Here is a 19,571-nt window from a genome sequence, read left to right as displayed (position 1 = left end):
GAACCGTGGTTAAGGCCTTCACAGAGTATGCAGATGAATCCATCTATACCTTTACCTCAGTGGAAAGCAAATAATCCAAATTCCATGGTGCAATATCCTACTCAACCGTCGATATTCTCTCCCTGGACTACACCATTTACTTCTAGCAGTAGTACAGTAACTCAGCCAAGTATATATTCAGCTAATAACTCTTTGTGGTATGGTAATAATTCCAATTTGTTACCACAACCCGGGACTAGCAGTAACGTGACCCAAAGTCAAGTACCTTCGAGTAGTGGAGTGCGCAATTTAACAGGAACGACTGCTAATACAAGTGAACACTCATCCTTAAACATGTAAGGTAGAGTAATGAGCTCCGGTTCCTCTGTCCAGTTAATTACAAGGAGCATATTCATCACTATACTCCAACATCAATTGAAGATAATCTCAATTTTCAGAGCAACACATCTATTGTTCCCAACCATTCGCAAAAGGAAGTTCTTGCTATAAACTTTGTACACGATTGGTATGAAGCTGAACCAGAATGGGTAATGGACGATGACGATGTTCTGGTTTCAAACAAAAAAGTTATTATGTTGCCGGGTCAAATTTGTAATTTAACCATTAACTGTATTATTGATTGTGGGATTCAAGCAAATTTAATGGATTATGCAACTTGGTTAAAATTGAAAACTATTATTCCTACTGCTAGATTAGATTCAGTGGATAATGTTAAATTATTTTATTTTGCTGGTGACAAAAGATTTAGAGTTATTGGTTCTAAGAATATTAGTTTAATAATAGCTTCAGAGCACTTTCATATAGAGTTATATGTTATTAAGCAGTTACATGCTGAAGTAATATTAAGATTGCCATTTCTTTGACGCTTCGGAGCAATAATTGATTTCAATAAGCAAAATATCACATAATCAAGTGATAAGGGAGTTCAATCTAATTATGTTTTAGAAACGACTGACATATTTCCTTCATGTTCTCTTCAAAGTAACTTTGTAACATTTGCTAAGAATTCTGAGGAAAAAGAGGGTGAAAACTACTAAGCATCAGAAACCGATCTCAAGCTTCATTAGCTGATAATAGTTTGTTGATTGCTACTGATGAAATGTATGATTTATTTTTTAAGTTTCAGAACATTGTTTTCTGATAAACCAAGGCAAGCTAAAGTAGAACCTTACGAGATTAAATTAAATACAACAGAAACAATTGTGGCTCCCATATATCCTATACCTATAGCTCGAAGAGATGATTTGGAGAAGGAACTCACTAAATGGAAGTCTTGGAGAGTTATTCAAGAATCGGCTTCACCTTATTTAAATCCGCTACATATAGTACCAAAAGCGGGTGGACAGTGGCGGCCAGTTGTTGATTTTCGTCGTTTAAATAAACATGTGATATCTCCTCTTGTTGGTGTGGAACCGATTAAGGCCGTACTAAATGTGATTTTGCGGTAATTTTTCGATAACAGAGGGCAGCACGATTTGTCATGGCAACCGAGTGCAATGTTGCCAGATCTACGCGCATCATCAAGGTAAGTACATACAGGTTGGTCGATCATGGTTTTGATTTGATTTTGATTTTAGTTTATTTTACTTCGCGTTTTGTGCCTCTTGGCTAATTTGCGAAGATGGGGATGAGTGATGAAATTATGAAATTGATGAATGGACATTCACAAACAACCAAGCCCGACCGGGATTCGAACCCGGGACCCTTGGCGTCGCTGCGCGATGTGCTAACCACTCGGCCACAGGGTCGGGCGGTCGATCATGGTATTTACTGATGAAAGATGACGTCAGGTTGATTAGTGGAATTTAGACAAAATTCGTAGGTGTGCAGCAATGTTATTGATTTTTATGTGATCAGTTAGATACTCTTATAAGAAAAAAAAGAGGAAGTGTAACAGCAATGGAAAGTAGTAAAAGTTCAAAATATTACCAAAAAAGGAAACAATCGTGTGGTTAATTCATACACCAAACAGAGCAAATAAGAATAATACAATTACGTTTGATGCAACTGCTGCGCTGACTACGATATAATATGTGTGTTTCACCTACGTTACAAACTGTTGAATTATGACTTCGAGCAGCCATGATTGAGGCTAGTTCTTGTATCAAGCGGCGGACAGATGATACTAACACAGACATTCGTGATTTAAAATAAACGTGTATTTGGTGCAGGTGTAACGAACGCTATGTGGTGGATATTTCCTTACAAACGACAAATAAAATTGGATACAAACATGGTGGTTCTGCGCATCCTGACGTCACATGAAACCCACCTATTAAAGATACTTACAGATAATCCATTTTGCACAACACTACTTGACGACATTTCTCGCTTTTATCAGAAATCTTTACCATATTTTCTTCATAAATTTGCCAGTTTGGGGAAAGGTGAGCTGAAGCTTGTATGGACAACATGGAGAACGTGCAGTGGGTGGTGGGATGCCGCGAAAATTATCCTAGAAGGGGAAGATTTATGAGTATTTTCTTAATTGTAGGATGTCATCACTCCACGTTCTCCCCACTTTGAGCACTACTGCCTCCCTGAGAAAAAATCCTTTAAGCGGCCTTGGCTGATATCCAGTCCTTGGAAGTAACGTATTAATTACATTAACAAGTGACAAGATTTTCAATTAACACTAATTACTTTTAGAAATTAGTAACTGTAACTCTGTTAATCCTCCAAATAACTAGTAACCAAATTAAGTGTTAGTTTTTCTTTACTTTTTACATGGAAAAGAATTTTCTTCAACCGCAAATTCGCAATATTGTCAAGCAAATGCCGGACTGAAAGAAGGATGATTATTAAAATTGTAATAATAATAATAATAATAATAATTCATTCATTCATTGTTTTCTGCCTAATTGGCAGGTTTTCCACTGCAATCTCCAGCTTTCCCTGTTCTCTGCCTTACGCTTCGTAATAGCATACAACCCAGTTAATTTAATATCATCCATAAGCTGATATCTCTTTCTTCCACGGACTTTTCTTCCTTCAACCATTCCCTCCAAGGCATCTCTTAGCAGGCAGTTTCTTCTTAGACAGTGTCCTAACCAGTTTCTTTTCCTCTTCTTGATGGTCTCCAGTATAGATCTTTTTTCACCAACTCTTTTCAGTACGGCTTCGTTTCTTACCTTGTCCGTCCATTTTACACGCTCCATTTTTCGCCATGTCCACATTTCAAAAGCTTCGAGTCGTTTCTCTTCATTTCTTCTCAACGTCCAGGTTTCTGCACCATATAGTGCTACACTCCACACAAAACATTTCACTAATCTCTTCCTTAGACCTATGTCCATGGGTCCACAAAAAACATTTTTTCTTCTATTGAAAGCTTATTTTGCTATTGCGATTCTCATTTTCACTTCTTGGTTGCAGCTCATGTCACTGCTTATAGTGCATCCGAGGTACTTGAAGCTATCCACTTGCTGGATTCTTTCACTGTTTGCTCTCACATTAATATTCCTTGGTTTCCGTCCTATAACCATTGCCTTTGTCTTCTTTACATTAATCTTCATCCCATACTGCTCACAGCTGCTGTTTAACTCTTCTAACATAGCTACTATTTATGGTTATTTCATCCTCAGCGAATAATGCCATGTCATCAGCAAATCTTATGCAGTTTATTCTTCTTCCTCCTAATTTGACACCTCCTGTGCCCTGGAAATAATAATAATAATAATAATAATAATAATAATAATAATCATGTTTTTATTGTTTTGTTTTAAGTACACTTTATGCACAGAAAGGATAATTTGTAACTATATCTACAATTTACTGTTATATTTCCATTACCAAAAACCAACAACTGCACGTGTCCCTCCCTACCTTTTTTTATATTAGTACACCTACGACATGAGTACATATACATGCAATCTCCGACAATTATCTTAGAAATACACAACTTCTTGGATGATCAACATTCCTACAAAAATATATTTTTCCAAACAAAAATAAAAGCCAGATTTTCATTTTTTAGTAACAGAGAATTAGTTTAAATTTGCAACGATCCTGCTAGATCGTTACTAAGTTACGCATTTGTTCTTTTTATTGTCATTGTTGAATAGCATTGTATAATCTTATCGGTTTTGTTATCGCTTTTGCATAGGATTTCACTGCTATGCTTGGTAGAGAACGTTGTTCTACCATATATCACTAGAGAGCGTTATTGTTTCTAATAGTTCATTGTTAACCTGTATAGATGGCACTAATGTTAAGCAGCGCTCTCATAGGTCACGAGTATCCACTAGAGGCGCTGGCGCGGCGCTCGGAATTGTATATAAGCAGCGACGCGGCCCCGGCAAGTTAGTTCTGTGTTGACTCTTCGAAGACCCTTGGTTGAGCTCTGCTCCCGCAAATAGTCCAGCATTGCTAGCACACGGGTGCTTAAGATTACAAGAGGGCTTTTTACAGTGTGGCCTACTCTGGTAGATTATACGAGCGATAGCAATATTTCTCGGTCTACCAGGTAGAACATACGCATTGTTCTAAGCTACGGTTTAGCTCATGAATATAATTACTGTTGAGAGACGGCCTACTAGTAGATTATGCGAAGGGTATCCGTATTCTTTGGCCTACTAGTAGATTATACATTTCACAACAGTCGATGCAGAAATGACGTCATCTTTTGGCCTACTCTGGTAGATTATACTAGCGATAGCAATATTTCTTGGCCTACCAGGTAGATTATACGAAGGGTGATGTTCAACGATAGTTAATTTTTCATTAAGGAAAAATAAGCAGTGTTTAATTACTGTCTTTAGTTTAGCTTTATTAAAGTAAATAACGTTTAACTAAGCTTTATCTATTATAAGCTTATAGTAAATTTCCGTTGCTTTGTTGATATTACTCTTTACTAGGAAAGCAGATTTAAATGTTCCTCGAGTCGTTTAATTAATGCCCTATTGTTCCCATGTCAACACAGAGGCGACCCAATGCCCTAAAAGAAAAACAAGGTCCCTTATTCCCCCCTGGACGAAAAATTGAATGGTCCCTGTCCTCCCTCTCCAAGATGTCTGCAGAGGAGATTCGAACCTGCAACTTTAGGAACGACCAAGGGCAGTGAAATCGTATCAGGAGATATTGTGACTTTGTGTTTGTGCGGATATCTAATTTCACCCAAGTGTAATAAACTTGTTAATTCGACGCTAACTTTCATTTTATATATATATAAATATACCCGAACCCTGAGTGTATAAGAACATCATATCTCCGGCTAGAGAAGAGCTAACATCATGGGTAAAACTGAATAATGTTCCCTGTCACAACGTCGAACCCGATCCGTTGCAGTCAAGTACTATTCTGAGATACCGCAACTGCAACGTTGTGCCGAGGGCGTGTGTGTGTGTGTGGTCGAACCCGGGGCGTTACAAATTTTATTACCCATATATTTTTATGTATAAACATATATTAACTAAATTATAATTTTATGAGACTTAAGGTGGTCATCGGTGAAAAGTGTTATCGTTGTTGTGAAACATATTTAACTAGTTTCCTCAAATACAATACAATAGTTATTAGTTTAAAAAGTCATAAGTACGTACATCAAATTCTGCTTTCCGAGACTACTAAGATTAGATACTTAGGATATCATCAAAATTTACGTTAATATTTTTTTCAATGTATTTTGGTACTTTTTCTCCTCGTAACCTGTAAATCATTATCTGGTTCTCTGAGAGGTATGCTTCTTGCTGTGCGAGACTCATCCAGTTCAGGACGAACTGAATATCCTAGCTTTTGGTTAAAAATATCCCTTAAAATTGCAAATAACAAATAGCTCAATGATTATTTGCCATTCATTAGAACACAAGACAAACAAATCGCACCACAGGCACTGTTTTTTTCTTTTAGTTGCTCTAGAATATAATTCATAATTTCTACCTACTTGCAGCCTGATATTAATACGTACATATATCATCATTTCTTGTGCTGATTATGGACTTCAGATGTCTAGTAAATCATCACCATTCCACCAACTTATCTGGAGAAACGAAAAACAATGTAGGCCTATGCACTCCAAAGAGCGTATATTACTCTGTTATGTAAATTCCACACGATCCTAATTGACTATTTGTAATTCATAGCATCCTGAAGCTGCGATGGTGTACAGTTGCCATTGTTAATCAATTTTGTCGTCCTCTTTTACAAAAGTTCAACTCTCAAATGCTTATCTGAAAAAGAAGAATAAAAATAAAGTTAACATCGTGTATGAGACAACTTATAACGTATTTCCAAAAAATATTTTCATTATATTGTTACAACCTTAGACAAGTTAAATATTAATAATGAAATGCAAAACTTACGTATCTTCTGTAAATAAATGTAAAAATAATGAGTCTAAATGGTACTACAGTGGTTGACGATATCGTCTTGTAATTAAAAGGTTACTGGTTTGCTTCACGATAGGAGTTCACTTCAGTGCCTCAGATCCAACTTTATAATGTTTGTTAAACATTAATTTGTACCTAACAGGATCACGAAGTAATAAATAATATCACAATATGAGAGCTAATAATCATTACTAATATACAAGTATACTAATTTGTAAATTTTCCATGAACATGCAAACTATGGATTGGTAGATTGGTAGACTTTAGTTTCTTAGCTGTCGTACTTTTACAATTTAAGAACAAACCTTAAGGCATGAAGTTATGATAAACTTTTACTACGAGCTATCCTAAATGATTAAAGGTCAAGAGAACAGAGAATTATACACTTTCCACAACAGGTTTCTGACGTTCTTCAGTGAAATAATATAACAGAACTGTTTCTATAAATTGTAGAACATTCAGAAATCTAATACCAAATCTATTCAAATCCAATCTTACTTAGACTAACATGTACATGAATATTTGCAAGTTGTATAAATTACCTCCTAGTTTCTAAATAGAAAGAGAAAATGTCGCAAACAGGTCCGAACGACTTGTTCAACCATGTACGTACAAGGGCAAAATGAAATTGTGAAACAATCGCCTGATTTGTAATTGTAAACGATTCGATGTACATGTGAATAAAATAGGTAGAATCGTGATGGAGCATTTCGTGCAATAGTGATTTAATATAATAACATATGTAATCAGTGTAATCCATATTAGAAGCATATTTCTTGCTCTAGTAAGAATCCTAACACGATAAATATCTGGATCATGCATAACCTAAAATTTTACAACCTCGTGCAGATACGTTCAAACTATATTCATGCAGAAAATAAGTTACATTATATTTTCTCAACATTAAATAAAAAATATACATTCTGCATCTGTTTCATATTACAAACGTTTTGCTTTTAATGGAGAATATCAAGCAAGTATAAGTATAAGTATAAGATTTACCTTTCAAGTTATTCCATTTTTCTCACATCCCGATGAAATATTTGTCCCCTTGTTCTCCTGTATGTAGTAGTAAAAAAGGTAAAAGGTAAAGTGCTCCCCTGTACTTAGCTTGAATTTGAGTTGCTGTTTTAAGTCCACTTTATGCACAGTAAGGCTAATCTGGACTGGACCTACAGTTTAAAGTGGGATCCGAACCACTTGTGCCTCCACCGGGTATCGAACCCGGGACCCCTTGATTACAAGGCAAAGACGCTACCACTGCGCCATGGGGGCACCCCTGTGCTTAGCGCCACGCCATGAAGGCGTATAGGGGGTGTGAGGGTAATGCCCTCAGCATCACGCCCCTGACCGCCTTTACACCCCAGGTACCCATCTCATTCGACGCTGGGTGCGGAGTTAACCGGAGCTAACCGGAGCTGCTTCTAACGTTAGAAAAGTTCCCGGATTTGAACCGGCCAGGGATCGAACCCGGCACCTTGAGCATGGTAGTCAGACGCGTTACCGACTGAGCCACCGCGGCCACTGTATGTAGTAGTTACATTAGTTATTCTCTGGTAGGTTGGTTTGAGTTTCGGGCAATCAAGCACTTCTAATGATCGATCATATCGTTAGAAAACACTGAGTGAAATTTTGGCAACAGTGTATGCTAAAATTAGCACCACGACGATATGGCATTTCAAAAACCATAAGCATAACCACTACTTTCTGAAGATACGAAATGTTTTCACCAGTGGCGGTCCCTCCATGGAACAGAGGGAACAGGCTGTTCCCTTCTACTTATCGCCCTTTTTAGCTATTTAAATTATCTATAATTACATAATAAGAACACTTCTTTCTTCCGAAATCAACACGCCGAAGGAAAACTTTCACCGTGACTGGACGTTTGTTTACTTCACCTACCCTCGTCGTCCCACGCTCTGCTGTCTGTTGCCGAGTATTTCCGACCACGCGCGAAGGTAAACGATCCTCATGGTGCCGCGGAAGCTGAACTCTCTAGCTGTTCCCTACGAGAAACATAGCGAATTCGTTTTCCTTCGAGTTTTTGCTATGTGTTAAATTTTAATTGCGTCGTAGTGATGGGTTTGAGTGTAGTAAGTCTATAGTTTCCTAATCTAATTGCAAAATTGCGTCTGTCATTCATAACGAACTGGAAAAATCTTCTACAGTCTAAGCGTCTGCTAAATGCCTTGGCTAAACGCTGCGAAATAACTTCCGAGGGAACAGCTCGCATCCACCTGTTCCACCAGCCCCAAGACGCACGCAGCGGCAGGACAAAGCGAATGTTGCGAGTGTTGTATGATCGACCGGCTGAAGACGAAAGATTTTAGTTCATTGAACTTTACAGAAAAGACAGCAAACCAACACCTATCCTAACCGAATTAAAAACTAAAACTAAATCGTACACAAGGCATTTTCAAACAAGTTACTACAACTCTGTAACTGTATACTCTTCCAGCGGCAAATTATTGTTGTCCTTGTTTGTTCTCGAGAAGGGAGTTTGGAACAGTTCGGGTTTTGTCACAATTTCTACAAATCTAGTGGACGCATGGACGTCCGCAGGATTTTTTCCAGGGAAAGCAAAGGAAGGCATTTTTTCCAGGGGGGGGGGGCAAGCAAGGTACCTTTTCCCCAATAATAGTGTTGTACCCTCAAAAAAACATTGCTTAAATTTGAATTTATCATATTCATGCAATAATTAACACATATTATTGTGGCTGAAATGAAATTATATGTGGCAAATATATAATTTTTGGTTGACTTTCATTTTCCGGGGGAGGACACGGGCCCCCCTTGCCCCCTTCCGGACGCCCATGAGTGGACGTCATGAAAAAACTCGGCCATCTGATTGCCATTATTGCATTGAGGACGTTTGAATTACAATGCTCAACTATAAAAAAAATGTCAACTTAATCTACAGATAGAGAGATGAAACCGGTTTCGACAAAACATTTTTTTTCTCTGTTCACTCATAAATTGCTTTTATTAATGTTTCCTATGTTGCGCATCAACAATTTTGTTTTTAATGTTTTCTTTACATTATATCATATTTGCTTTAACATTGGTATTTTCATAATTTTAATGTGCTTCATGAATGTGACTTCTGAAATTTTTTAGCATATGTTTCGTATGTTTATTTCGTTCATTTCAACAAGGGTTGAATTTTCATTGGTCTACTGTATTATATTACGATAGATATGGGAGGGGAGGGGGCAAGTGCATGTCAGCTGTTCCCCTGCCTGATTTAGCACCGCACGCCACTGGTTTTCACCTTTTCACATGATATTTCAGGTACTGGCGGCTACACACTGGATTCGTTGTTTCACAACAAAATCTTGCTTACTGGTCATAAAAGACAAAAATGCACCGGTCTTGACAAGAACTACCACTTCAACGCCATCTGTACGGAGCAGTTTGAACATGACAGAGACCTAATATTTTCTGTTATTTACTTAAATACCTTTAATCGTAACAAAATTATAGGTATTTCAGGTTCTAGTGAATAAAACAATCTTTCATATCAGAAAATTTCTTTCTTACCGAATCTATCTTAATGCTACGATTTTGACTGGGAATTTGGGCCTATTCTTTAACATGGCTTTAGAATCCCCTTAATGAACTACTTCAGAGATTCCAAGGAGCTACAGTGTTTTCAACCTTGGATTTATCATCGGGTTATTTCCAAATTCCACTTACAGAGTGCTCTTACAAGTATACGGCATTTTCATACAGAGGTCGACAGTACGTTTTTAAATTCTTGCCTTTTGACATAACGTCAGCTGTATCTGTTTTTGTGGAAAGATTGAATCCGATTTTTAATCCATCTACAAGTTCGTTCTTCATCTGTTACATAGATGATCTTCCTATATTTTCACCTGATTTGTCTTCTCATTATGAGCATGAAATATGTGCTAGAGACACTTCACAAGGTAAATATGTCTGTAAAATTGTCAAAGTGTAGGTTCATTAGGACTGAAATTAAATTTCTAGGACACATAATATCTGGCACCGAGATAAAAGTAGATCCAGAGAGCAATAAGGCAATCTCCGAATTTCCAGTTCCAAAATGTAAGAAGGATGTTCGTCATTTTCTGGGTTTGGCTAACTGGAGGAGAAAATTTGTGCGAAATTTTGCAACTGCTGCTGCTCCTTTGTATCAATTACTGAAAGGAAACTCAAACTGGTGCTGGACGGAAGATCATCAGCAGTCCTTTAATAACCTAAATAAATTAATCTTATCATCTTCATCATTAGGACAACCTTATTTTAATAAGGAATTCTGTATTAATGTTGATGGTTCTAAGATCGGCGTAGGAGCAGTACTTTGGCAACCGAATGAAGATGGAAATGGAAATGTCATTCAGTATGTCAGTCGCACTTTGAAAGGAGTTGAAACCACGTACAGTACACATGAAATAGAATGCCTTGCTATTCTTTATGCAGTGGAAAAGTTTACAGTTTATATTACTGGAAGACATTTTACAATCTACAGTGACCACAAATCGTTGTGCTGGCTTGAATCTGTAAGGACACTGAACCCTAGGTTGAACCGATGGGTTCTCAGCTACAATCATACAACTTTACCATCGAACATGTATCTGGTTCTCAAAATCCAGTTTCTGATACGTTAAGTCGTTATCCTATTAGTAAATCACCAGTGAATACGATTAAATAAATGTACGTAAATCATGTAATCTCTGATATAGAATCCAATTTCTGACCAAATGCACAAGAAAAAGATCTTTGTTCGTCATTAAGAAGAAAATTGGAATCTCAAGACGTAAATCTGATAATTAAAAGGAAGTATTCCGTTCATGATGGCATACTATTTTTCAAACCTTATGTAGATGATAATTGGAAGATAATAGTTCCTAGTGCTTTAATTGGAGATGTTTTGTATAAACAGCATGATTTAAACGGACACTTCGGCTACTTTAAAATTTATAATTTTTGTAAAAGGTTTTATTATTGGCCTAGAATGCGTAAAAGTATTAAGGACTATTTAAGAAACTGTCTTTCATGTGCAAGGGATAAACAATGCATCTTTAAAATTTCAAAGGAAGAATTACATATGTGTTCAACCAAACCTCACTACTCTCTTTCAGCCGACTTAATTGGTCCATTACCTTTGTCTAAAGGTTTCCAACATATATTAGTCATTGTAGATGTAATGAGTAAATTTGTGATGGTTTATTGTCTTCGACGTGCAACCTCAAAGGAAATAATTAACAAGTTTGGAATTTACTTTAATCATTACCCAAAGTGTAAGGTAATTCTCAACGACAATGGTTCGCAATTTAAGTCAACTGAATTAAAAAGTTATTTGGATTCTGTGAGTGTTAAACATGTGTTAACTTCACCATATGCACCTTTTACCAATCCTGTCGAACGTTACAATAAAGAGCTGGTGAGACTATTGAGAATGTTTTGTAAGTATAACCATAAACTTTGGTTTAATTATGTGAATATTGTCGTTCATTTATTGAATAATTCAAAATCGAAAACAACCGGTTTGACACCATCTGAGCTTTTATGCATGTTGATTATCACGATGAAATAATAGACAAAATAAGTTGGTCAGATGACTTGAAACATTTACCCTGGAAGACAAAGTGTATAATGGCTGAAGCAAATATAAAACAGAAAAACCCAAATATTAAAAGCGATTTTAATGAACCTAAGCATCCGATAAAATCTGGTGACCTGGTTCTTGTTAGAAACCATCTTAAAAGCAAAGCTATTAGTAATAGCATTCACAAATTTTTCAGCTTATATGTTGGTCCTTATCAAGTCAAGGAAGTTAAGAATAACCAAGCACACTTAATATCATTGTCGACGCCAGCAGCAAAGGAACAAGAGCAGAACTTAACAAATCTTAAAACTTTTCAAGTGTACAGAAGAAAAGAGAAGAGAACTATTAAAAGCAAACAATGTGTAACCCAAATGATTTTTGTGAATAATGTTGTGTTTATTTTCTGTGTTCTCAATTAAATATTTGTAACACCATTAAGCCTTGTTTCCATGATTATGAAAAACTAAATATGCTGACCAAGGCAGTAATTTATTTTATTAAAAACATAAACTAAACGTAACGTTTCAATCTTCTAGCAAGGTCTTCATCAGACTCTGTATCAAGTACAAAAGTAACAAGATACACAGCTTAGACGTGAAAAGTATGTTCCCGAGCATCAAGAGGGGACACGTTTTGGACATTATTAAAAAGAGAATGGGACAAGAAATTATAGGAGAATGGGGTAGTGAAAGGGTAGTGAAGGCGCTGGAAACCATTTGGAATAACGGTTACAGTATAATGAGAGATAAAATAATGTTAATGAGTGAAGGACTAAATATAGGTTCTAGTCTAAGCCCAGCATTGGCTGAATTGGTTATGAATGAATGGGAGAAGAAAGTGATAGAAAAAGGAGGTGACCAAATAATTCTTTTTTGCAGATATGTGGACGATTGTTTTGGCATATGGAAGGGAACGAAGAGGCAGCTCGACATTTTTGCCAAAGAAATACAAGATGAAGAAAGAGGGATATTATTGGAACTTGAAATAGAAGAAGAAGACAAATTAAGCTACCTAGATATATTGATGAAAAGGAAAAGAGGACAAGAAATTGAAACCGCTTGGCATCAGAAGAAGTGTGCAGCAGGTGTATTCTGCCACAAAAGAAGTGATGTAAGTGAGGTGACAAAAAGAAATTTTATAAAGAATATGGAGGACAGAATCAAGAAAATATGCACGAAAGAATGTGAAAAAGAAGGCAAAATAAATAGCCTGTGGAAACAGCTGGAAAAGAATGGCTATGAGAAGCAGGATAGACTGGACATAAACAGAAGAAGTAAGAAAATGGGCAGGAGAGAATGGAAGAGAAAGAAAAAGAGGAGAGAAGGTTTGGAATAAGGAGTATGGGGAAGACCACAGAAAAGATATGCAAAGTGCTTAGGAAAGCGGGAATTAAGACTTACAGGAAGGGAGGGAGAAGCATCTTAGGAATAGCGAAGACTGCAAGCAAGAAAAAGGAGAACAGAGAAGAGGAAGAGGAAGGATTATCTACTAAGTGAAATGTAAAGAATGTCAGCGTGTGTACATAGGAGAAACTAAAAAAGGGCTGAAAGACAGGTTGAAACAACATAGGGATGATGTACGACTTAAGAGAGAGAGAGAAATGCAATATTTAAACACACGAGAGAAACAGGACATGACATAGAGTGGGATGAGGCTAAGCAGATAGGAAGGGAGAAGAGAATGCTAGTGAGAAAATGAAAGGAAGCCAAGGAAATAGAGAAGAAAGGTGAAGAAGACACAATGAACTGGAATGGGGGACTGAAGTTAAACAAAGAATGGAAGAAGGTGTTAGAAAGAGTGGAAAGGACAAGAGAGAAAGAGGAGAGGAGAAGGGAGAAAAATGAAGGAAAAAGAGCGTGAGAACAAAGTCCAACCACATTCTATATGAAAGTAATTATGTTTAGCCTTTTAGGTGAAAGTACAGTTGGCAAGTGAAAGCCACCTACTAGAAAGTTCCTAACAACTTTCTAATAGTCTGGAGGGAGTAATGTTTGTGCATATATAATGCCCTTTTTGTGTATCTTGTTACTTTTGTACTTGATACAGAGTCTGATGAAGACCTTGCTAGAATGTTGAAACGTTACGTTTATGTTTTTAATAAAATAAATTACTGCCTTGGTCAGCATATTTAGTTTTTTTCATAAATATTTGTGTATATTTATGAAAGTCATAAATTTTGCTTCTTTGTATAAAGATAATATGACAAAAAAATTGCCTAAATTATGTATGAATGGCATGTTTGAACGCAAATATTGTATTGCGTTAGTGTTTGTAGAAAGCAGTTTGTAATCGTGCCCCTTTTATTGTAAATTTTCTTCTTGTTCGACAATTTAATGTATATTGACTAATTGTCTCACGCAGAAAATGTTTCCTAAGAGAGGGGATTATATTGTGACGAGCACAATAGTTACAATGTTGAGTTATGATGAGTTTGTAATGTGAATTTATGAACGTACGTGTTGTGTTATGTTGAGTTATGATGAGTTTATAATGTGAATTAATGAACGTACGTGTTCAAAATGAAAAACAATGACTATCGAACATAGTAAACAGTTTGTAAAAAGTTATGTACCATGTCTAAGTACAAGAAATATTAATATTGGAATCTAGTTTTTATGTTGATAAAAATGTGTAGGTTTATCTAAATCGCCTGTCAGGTGAAACAAGAGTTGACAGGAGAAGGCCACCTGCTGGAACACCTGGAAAGGAATGTTCCAGATAAACAACTGTCTAATAATCTTGTGTCTGGAGGATAGTGAATTTTGTATATACAACCTCGGTGACAATAAAGTTCGACCAGAAAGGAATACGTGATTAAATGCACAGAGGCATAGGCGGTGGAATGGGTGACCCGCAGAAGTGACGCATGTGTGTAAGAGGAAGCGTGTGAGCAGGCAAGAATCGTGATCCCAGCATGTTGCACCCAAGGTCACGTAAAGAACGAAAACGGGGAACTATACGCGTGACATTGAACTTCGACCAGGCACCAGACCCATACGAAAAATTACAGATAGTGGCGCATTCGACGGAAGCATGACGTCACGGACACGATAAGGGAGTCCGCCGTATATAAGAACGTGCTGTGCACCGAGGAACCGCAGTGCATTATCACCATGGCCAGGGGCAAACCTATTGACAACACCGTGAGGAGAAGAGTGGTCTAGTTGCAACGGGATGGACTCAGTGAACGGGAAATAGGGCGCCAACTGAACTTACCCAAGTCAACCGTCCACTGCATCATCAAACACCACCAAAATACGGGTACTACAGAGCCAGGTAAGGCCCCCGGTCGAAAACGCCTGCTGAGCGTGCGTGACCTACGGATATTTAGGCGCTATATCTAGACCAACAATCATGTTTCTGTGGCCGAATTACGACTGTGGACTCGAGAACGCTTTCCTATTTAAGTGTCAACCAGAACCATTCGCCGTTACCTACAACGATGCGGTTACCGAGTGTACAAGGCGAAACGTAAACCCTTCCTTTCCATGTTGAACAAAGGCAATCGACTACGGTGGGCACGAATGTACCGGGGATGGACATTTCGACAGTGGAACAGGGTTTTGTGGACGGACGAATCCATTTTCAATGTTGTGTACGGGAAATACGGAAAACAGTCATTTGTCGGAAGGAGGAACAGAATGAAGCAAAATGTTATGCACGTCGGATACAGAAACCTGCGTCAGTGATGGTATGGGGATGCATGACGGCATCTGGGGTTGGCCCACTACACGTCTGTGAGGGCATTGTGAATGCACACTCCTATACACGCATACTGGAGCGGCATCTTCCCACAGTGCGAAGGCACCTGTTCCACAGGCGGCGTCTCATCTTTCAACACGACAATGCCAGGCCTCATAGCGCGGCTGACAAGAGAATGCGAACTCTGCCATGGCCACCATCGAGTCCCGACCTCTCGCCCATTGAGAATGTGTGGCGTGTTCTTAAGCGACGTGTGCAACAGAGGGGACCCACGACAGTGGCTGCTCTTATCGCCTGCCTGCAGGAGGAATGGCACCGCATCGATGTGGAATACCTTGAACGACTCGTCCGCAGCATGCCTCGACGCATTGCCACAGTTATTCGCCGACGGGGCGGCGTCACACCATGGTAAACAGGATCCCCTCTAACGGTGGTCGAACTTCAATGTCACGTGTAGATGGCAGTGGCGAAGCGTAGAGTTCCTAGCAGGGTAGGCACAGAAGTGCGATAATTTCCATTAGTTGCTTAAATCTGTAAAAAGAAAGGGAGGGGGGGCTATGTCATGGAGAGTGGTTCAATGTCTCTCCAGACCGCTTCTTTACTTGCCAGTGGCGTGAAGTTTTCAAAAGTGTTGTTACCGGCCATCAGCACGATAATTATGTCTTAGACGTTCTCCCCCACCCACCAGATGTCATCGATCTAGATTTTTGTTCATTTCTGTTTTTTTATTTGTTTGTATTTTTTCAACCCCTGATTTATGCACGGACCTCCAGAAAGAACTACCAATCATGAGACATCGCGAAAATCCAACGAATAGTGCTTGAGCCCTGTTGTCAATTCATCACTTTTTTCTAAATTTATTTATTTATTTTGCAATTGAGGTGAAAAGGGCTAGAAGAACCCCAGTCAGTCTGACGTTTGTGCCGTGAGCAGACGACAGAATTCCGCACTTTCAGCGACTGTCAGTTTGGTATGTTCTATTGCTGCCAACTTAGATTTTGTAGTAAGACTTCCTCGCACCGAGGAAAACACCATTGTTATCTGTTGTCTAACTAAAGGAATGGTTGTAGTTAATTCCAGTCTTGGCTTTCTAAATAAATGAATTTCTGACACCTGTATGTGCAAGTAAACATAATTTAAATTTTGGATATTTTCGTCTCATTTGTTCTGATCTATGCTAATCGTGACGATGAGAATGTATGGAGAATGAATTAAAGATGACCAGGAAACATTGACATGACCACAATTAGGTCACCTGGCTTCGTAACGTGTTAGGATGACGACTACGGGGCTTTCAAGAAAAAACATAAGTAAAGGTGACCTCTCTCATTCAGTGTGTATACTTCGCATCCTAGTTTGTTCTACCCCTTGTGTTAGTAGACACCTTTACGTGATAATAGAACATAGGATCCTTGTTTGGGACCCGGCAACACGACAGGTTACTATGTAACATATAAACAGGTTATAATAAATGTAGTTGCTTGAGAGAATAGAATCCCAATTTTAGGCGCAATTTAGCTCTTTTCTGCCAATCCAATGTGACAACACTGGCCTGTTCCGCCAGACCTGAAACAGACATGGCCCGCGCAACCCCATAACCCTCTTTGTCCTAAACCCAAAAAAAAAGTCTTCCCTTGCATTGTACTTTATTTTGCCGCCCTCTTCTCTTGTTATCCCTTCAGGGTAAACGAAACTGCCTACCTCTTCGCTTGTGTCGGCTGCATAAAAAAATATCTGCTTGTAATATTTATTCAACGACAGTGTTAACGCATTAAATAACGTTTCAACAACTTTGAATTTTTTAAAATATTTTGCTGTCACTTGCCACTGCTACTTGCAAAGGAAAATATACTTGAAAACATTTTAGAAATGATTGTTATAAGAAGGAAACATGAAAGACCAAAAGTGGGTCCTACCTTACCGATGATTACATCTTCACTCAATTAAGAACTTGATTGTTCTTGCATTTCAGTCCAGCACTTCTTGCATAAATCTGATCGCTGCACACGACACCAATCAAAAACAAAGCTCTACCGCCACGAACCTCGCGCTCCGAGCCAAGCGCCAAGCTCCCTTCTAGAGTCGTGAGCAGGAGGCAAGTTTTCCCAGAGGGTGAACGAGCGGGAGAATCCCCGTTTATGATAAAAATAAATTATTCTATTCCCAGTGAAAGTAAAACTACTTTGTAAATATAAGGCGTAACTATCATTTTAATTTACGTAATTTGGTATGAAGACTTACTTTACAAATATGTGTTCTTTGGACTTTCTGTTTACGCTACGGTGTTGGGTGAATCGACAAGACCATCAGCACTCTGACCAGAAAACGAAGTCAGAACTACAGTACTCCGTAATTTTCAATTTCACTTACACTTGTCGATAAAAGGAAGGAAAACCTAAGTTTCGTACAAAATATGGAGAATGTACAATGAAATAGAAGTCTCTCTGCACGAACACAGGCTAATGTTTATAAAAAATGCCGGTACACCACAAATTTCCAACCCTGGCGGAAATGCAGTGTTGCTGATATGCTGTTCGTCCTAGTGGGTAACACCGCGAGGCCGGCCTCAGGAGCACTTTATAAGCATACGTACAGTACTCGTAAGATTAGGCTTCCCGCATATACGACCGTAGGACGGAATGTGAAGAGAAGAGGCCCCAGCAAATGTGCCTCACTCCGTGGAAAGTTCGTATACTGGACAGGGTTAGAATTTTTTTGTAATTATCATAAATGAAAATTCCAAACTTTTCCATTGCATTACATATGTTTTGACGAAATAAGTAAATACACCTTTAAAAGAGTAATGGCGAGGGTAGGCCCGGCCTCCTGGCCTCATAGGACGCTTCGCCACTGGTAGATGGACGAAAATGTTTTATTTTGTGTGGACACCATACATTGCTGCGTTGCAGCGGAAATTTAGGTTTTCCTTTGTTCCATGTAGCCTTCTGAATAAAATATGTTCAGCATATGCATGTGTTCTCCTTCTTTCACAACGCACTCCTATATTTGTGACTGGTCGAACTTCATTGTCACTAAGGTTGTATATCTTCCTGTTTTGTTCCTTATTTCATTTGTATTTGGTACAGAGTCTGAAGAAGACCTTGCTACAAAGTTGAACGTAACGTTTAGTTTATGTTTTAAAATAAAAGAAATTCTGCCTTGGTCAGCATATTGACTTCTTGGTTATCTTGGAAACAAGGCTTAATGGTGTTATAAAATCTCCGTACCTAATTTAAAAGTTGAGGCTGTGAAGGAGGACTCAGCACACAAAAGGACAAACACAAAAAATTAATCTTGCCGTGGGTCCAGGCGCCGGGCCTCGTTAGCCTACAAGAAACAGTTATCTGGGTGTACTGCATGGAAGTGAGATTGACTTTTAGATGCCTCACCAGAATGTCGTCCCTTGCACCTCTAACGACGTAGATACATTAAATATGATTTATTTTTAATAATTATGAAAATTACACTAACAAGAATAATCTACAAGTAAGGATACGAAACTCACATATCGCGAGACGAATGCGGAAGTCAGTAAACGGAAGCGGAAATCACCATACGACATTTCCGTTAAACGGACAGGAAGTAAACTAACAGCCAGAACAGCATGGGCAATGAACAGGACGTGCTCTGACTAGGTCTACCGTACGTCCATGACTACAAACTCATGAAATGATCGAATAAACTAAGGCGATTAAAAGTTTAAATAATTTTATTTGTGTTACGTTTTGTGTAGTATTGCGTGACGTAGTGCACATTCATGCACTTAAAGTTTAAAAGACGCTGTTCGAAATGTACCTTTTTGCTGGCATTATGAAGTCATGGATAATTGTGACATAAATCTGGCCGAGACGATCCGAATTAGTAGTATAATTGATGATACAATGAGGACCACTTATAGGTGTAGAAAAGAAGAGGTCATATAATTAAACAGCCCGATTTGCCCACACTTAAAATTATGCCAAGATCCTCTTATT

The 19,571-nt window shown here is 38.2% G+C and overlaps 1 non-coding gene across 1 annotated transcript; it reads right to left on the bottom strand.

Annotated features, from left to right (window-relative positions):
• Nucleotides 1-7,526: 7,526 nt before the first annotated feature.
• On the bottom strand, nt 7,527-7,598 carry TRNAT-UGU (transfer RNA threonine (anticodon UGU)). Its single transcript has one exon. It is a non-coding gene; the product is annotated as a tRNA-Thr (tRNA).
• Between the last annotated feature and the right edge of the window lie 11,973 nt (nt 7,599-19,571).

The sequence above is a fragment of the Lepisma saccharinum genome, chromosome 13 (assembly GCF_977018435.1).
Source record: "Lepisma saccharinum chromosome 13, izLepSacc3.1, whole genome shotgun sequence".
In the NCBI taxonomy this organism is placed as follows: domain Eukaryota; kingdom Metazoa; phylum Arthropoda; class Insecta; order Zygentoma; family Lepismatidae; genus Lepisma; species Lepisma saccharinum.
This window is presented reverse-complemented; position numbering and strand designations above follow the sequence as displayed.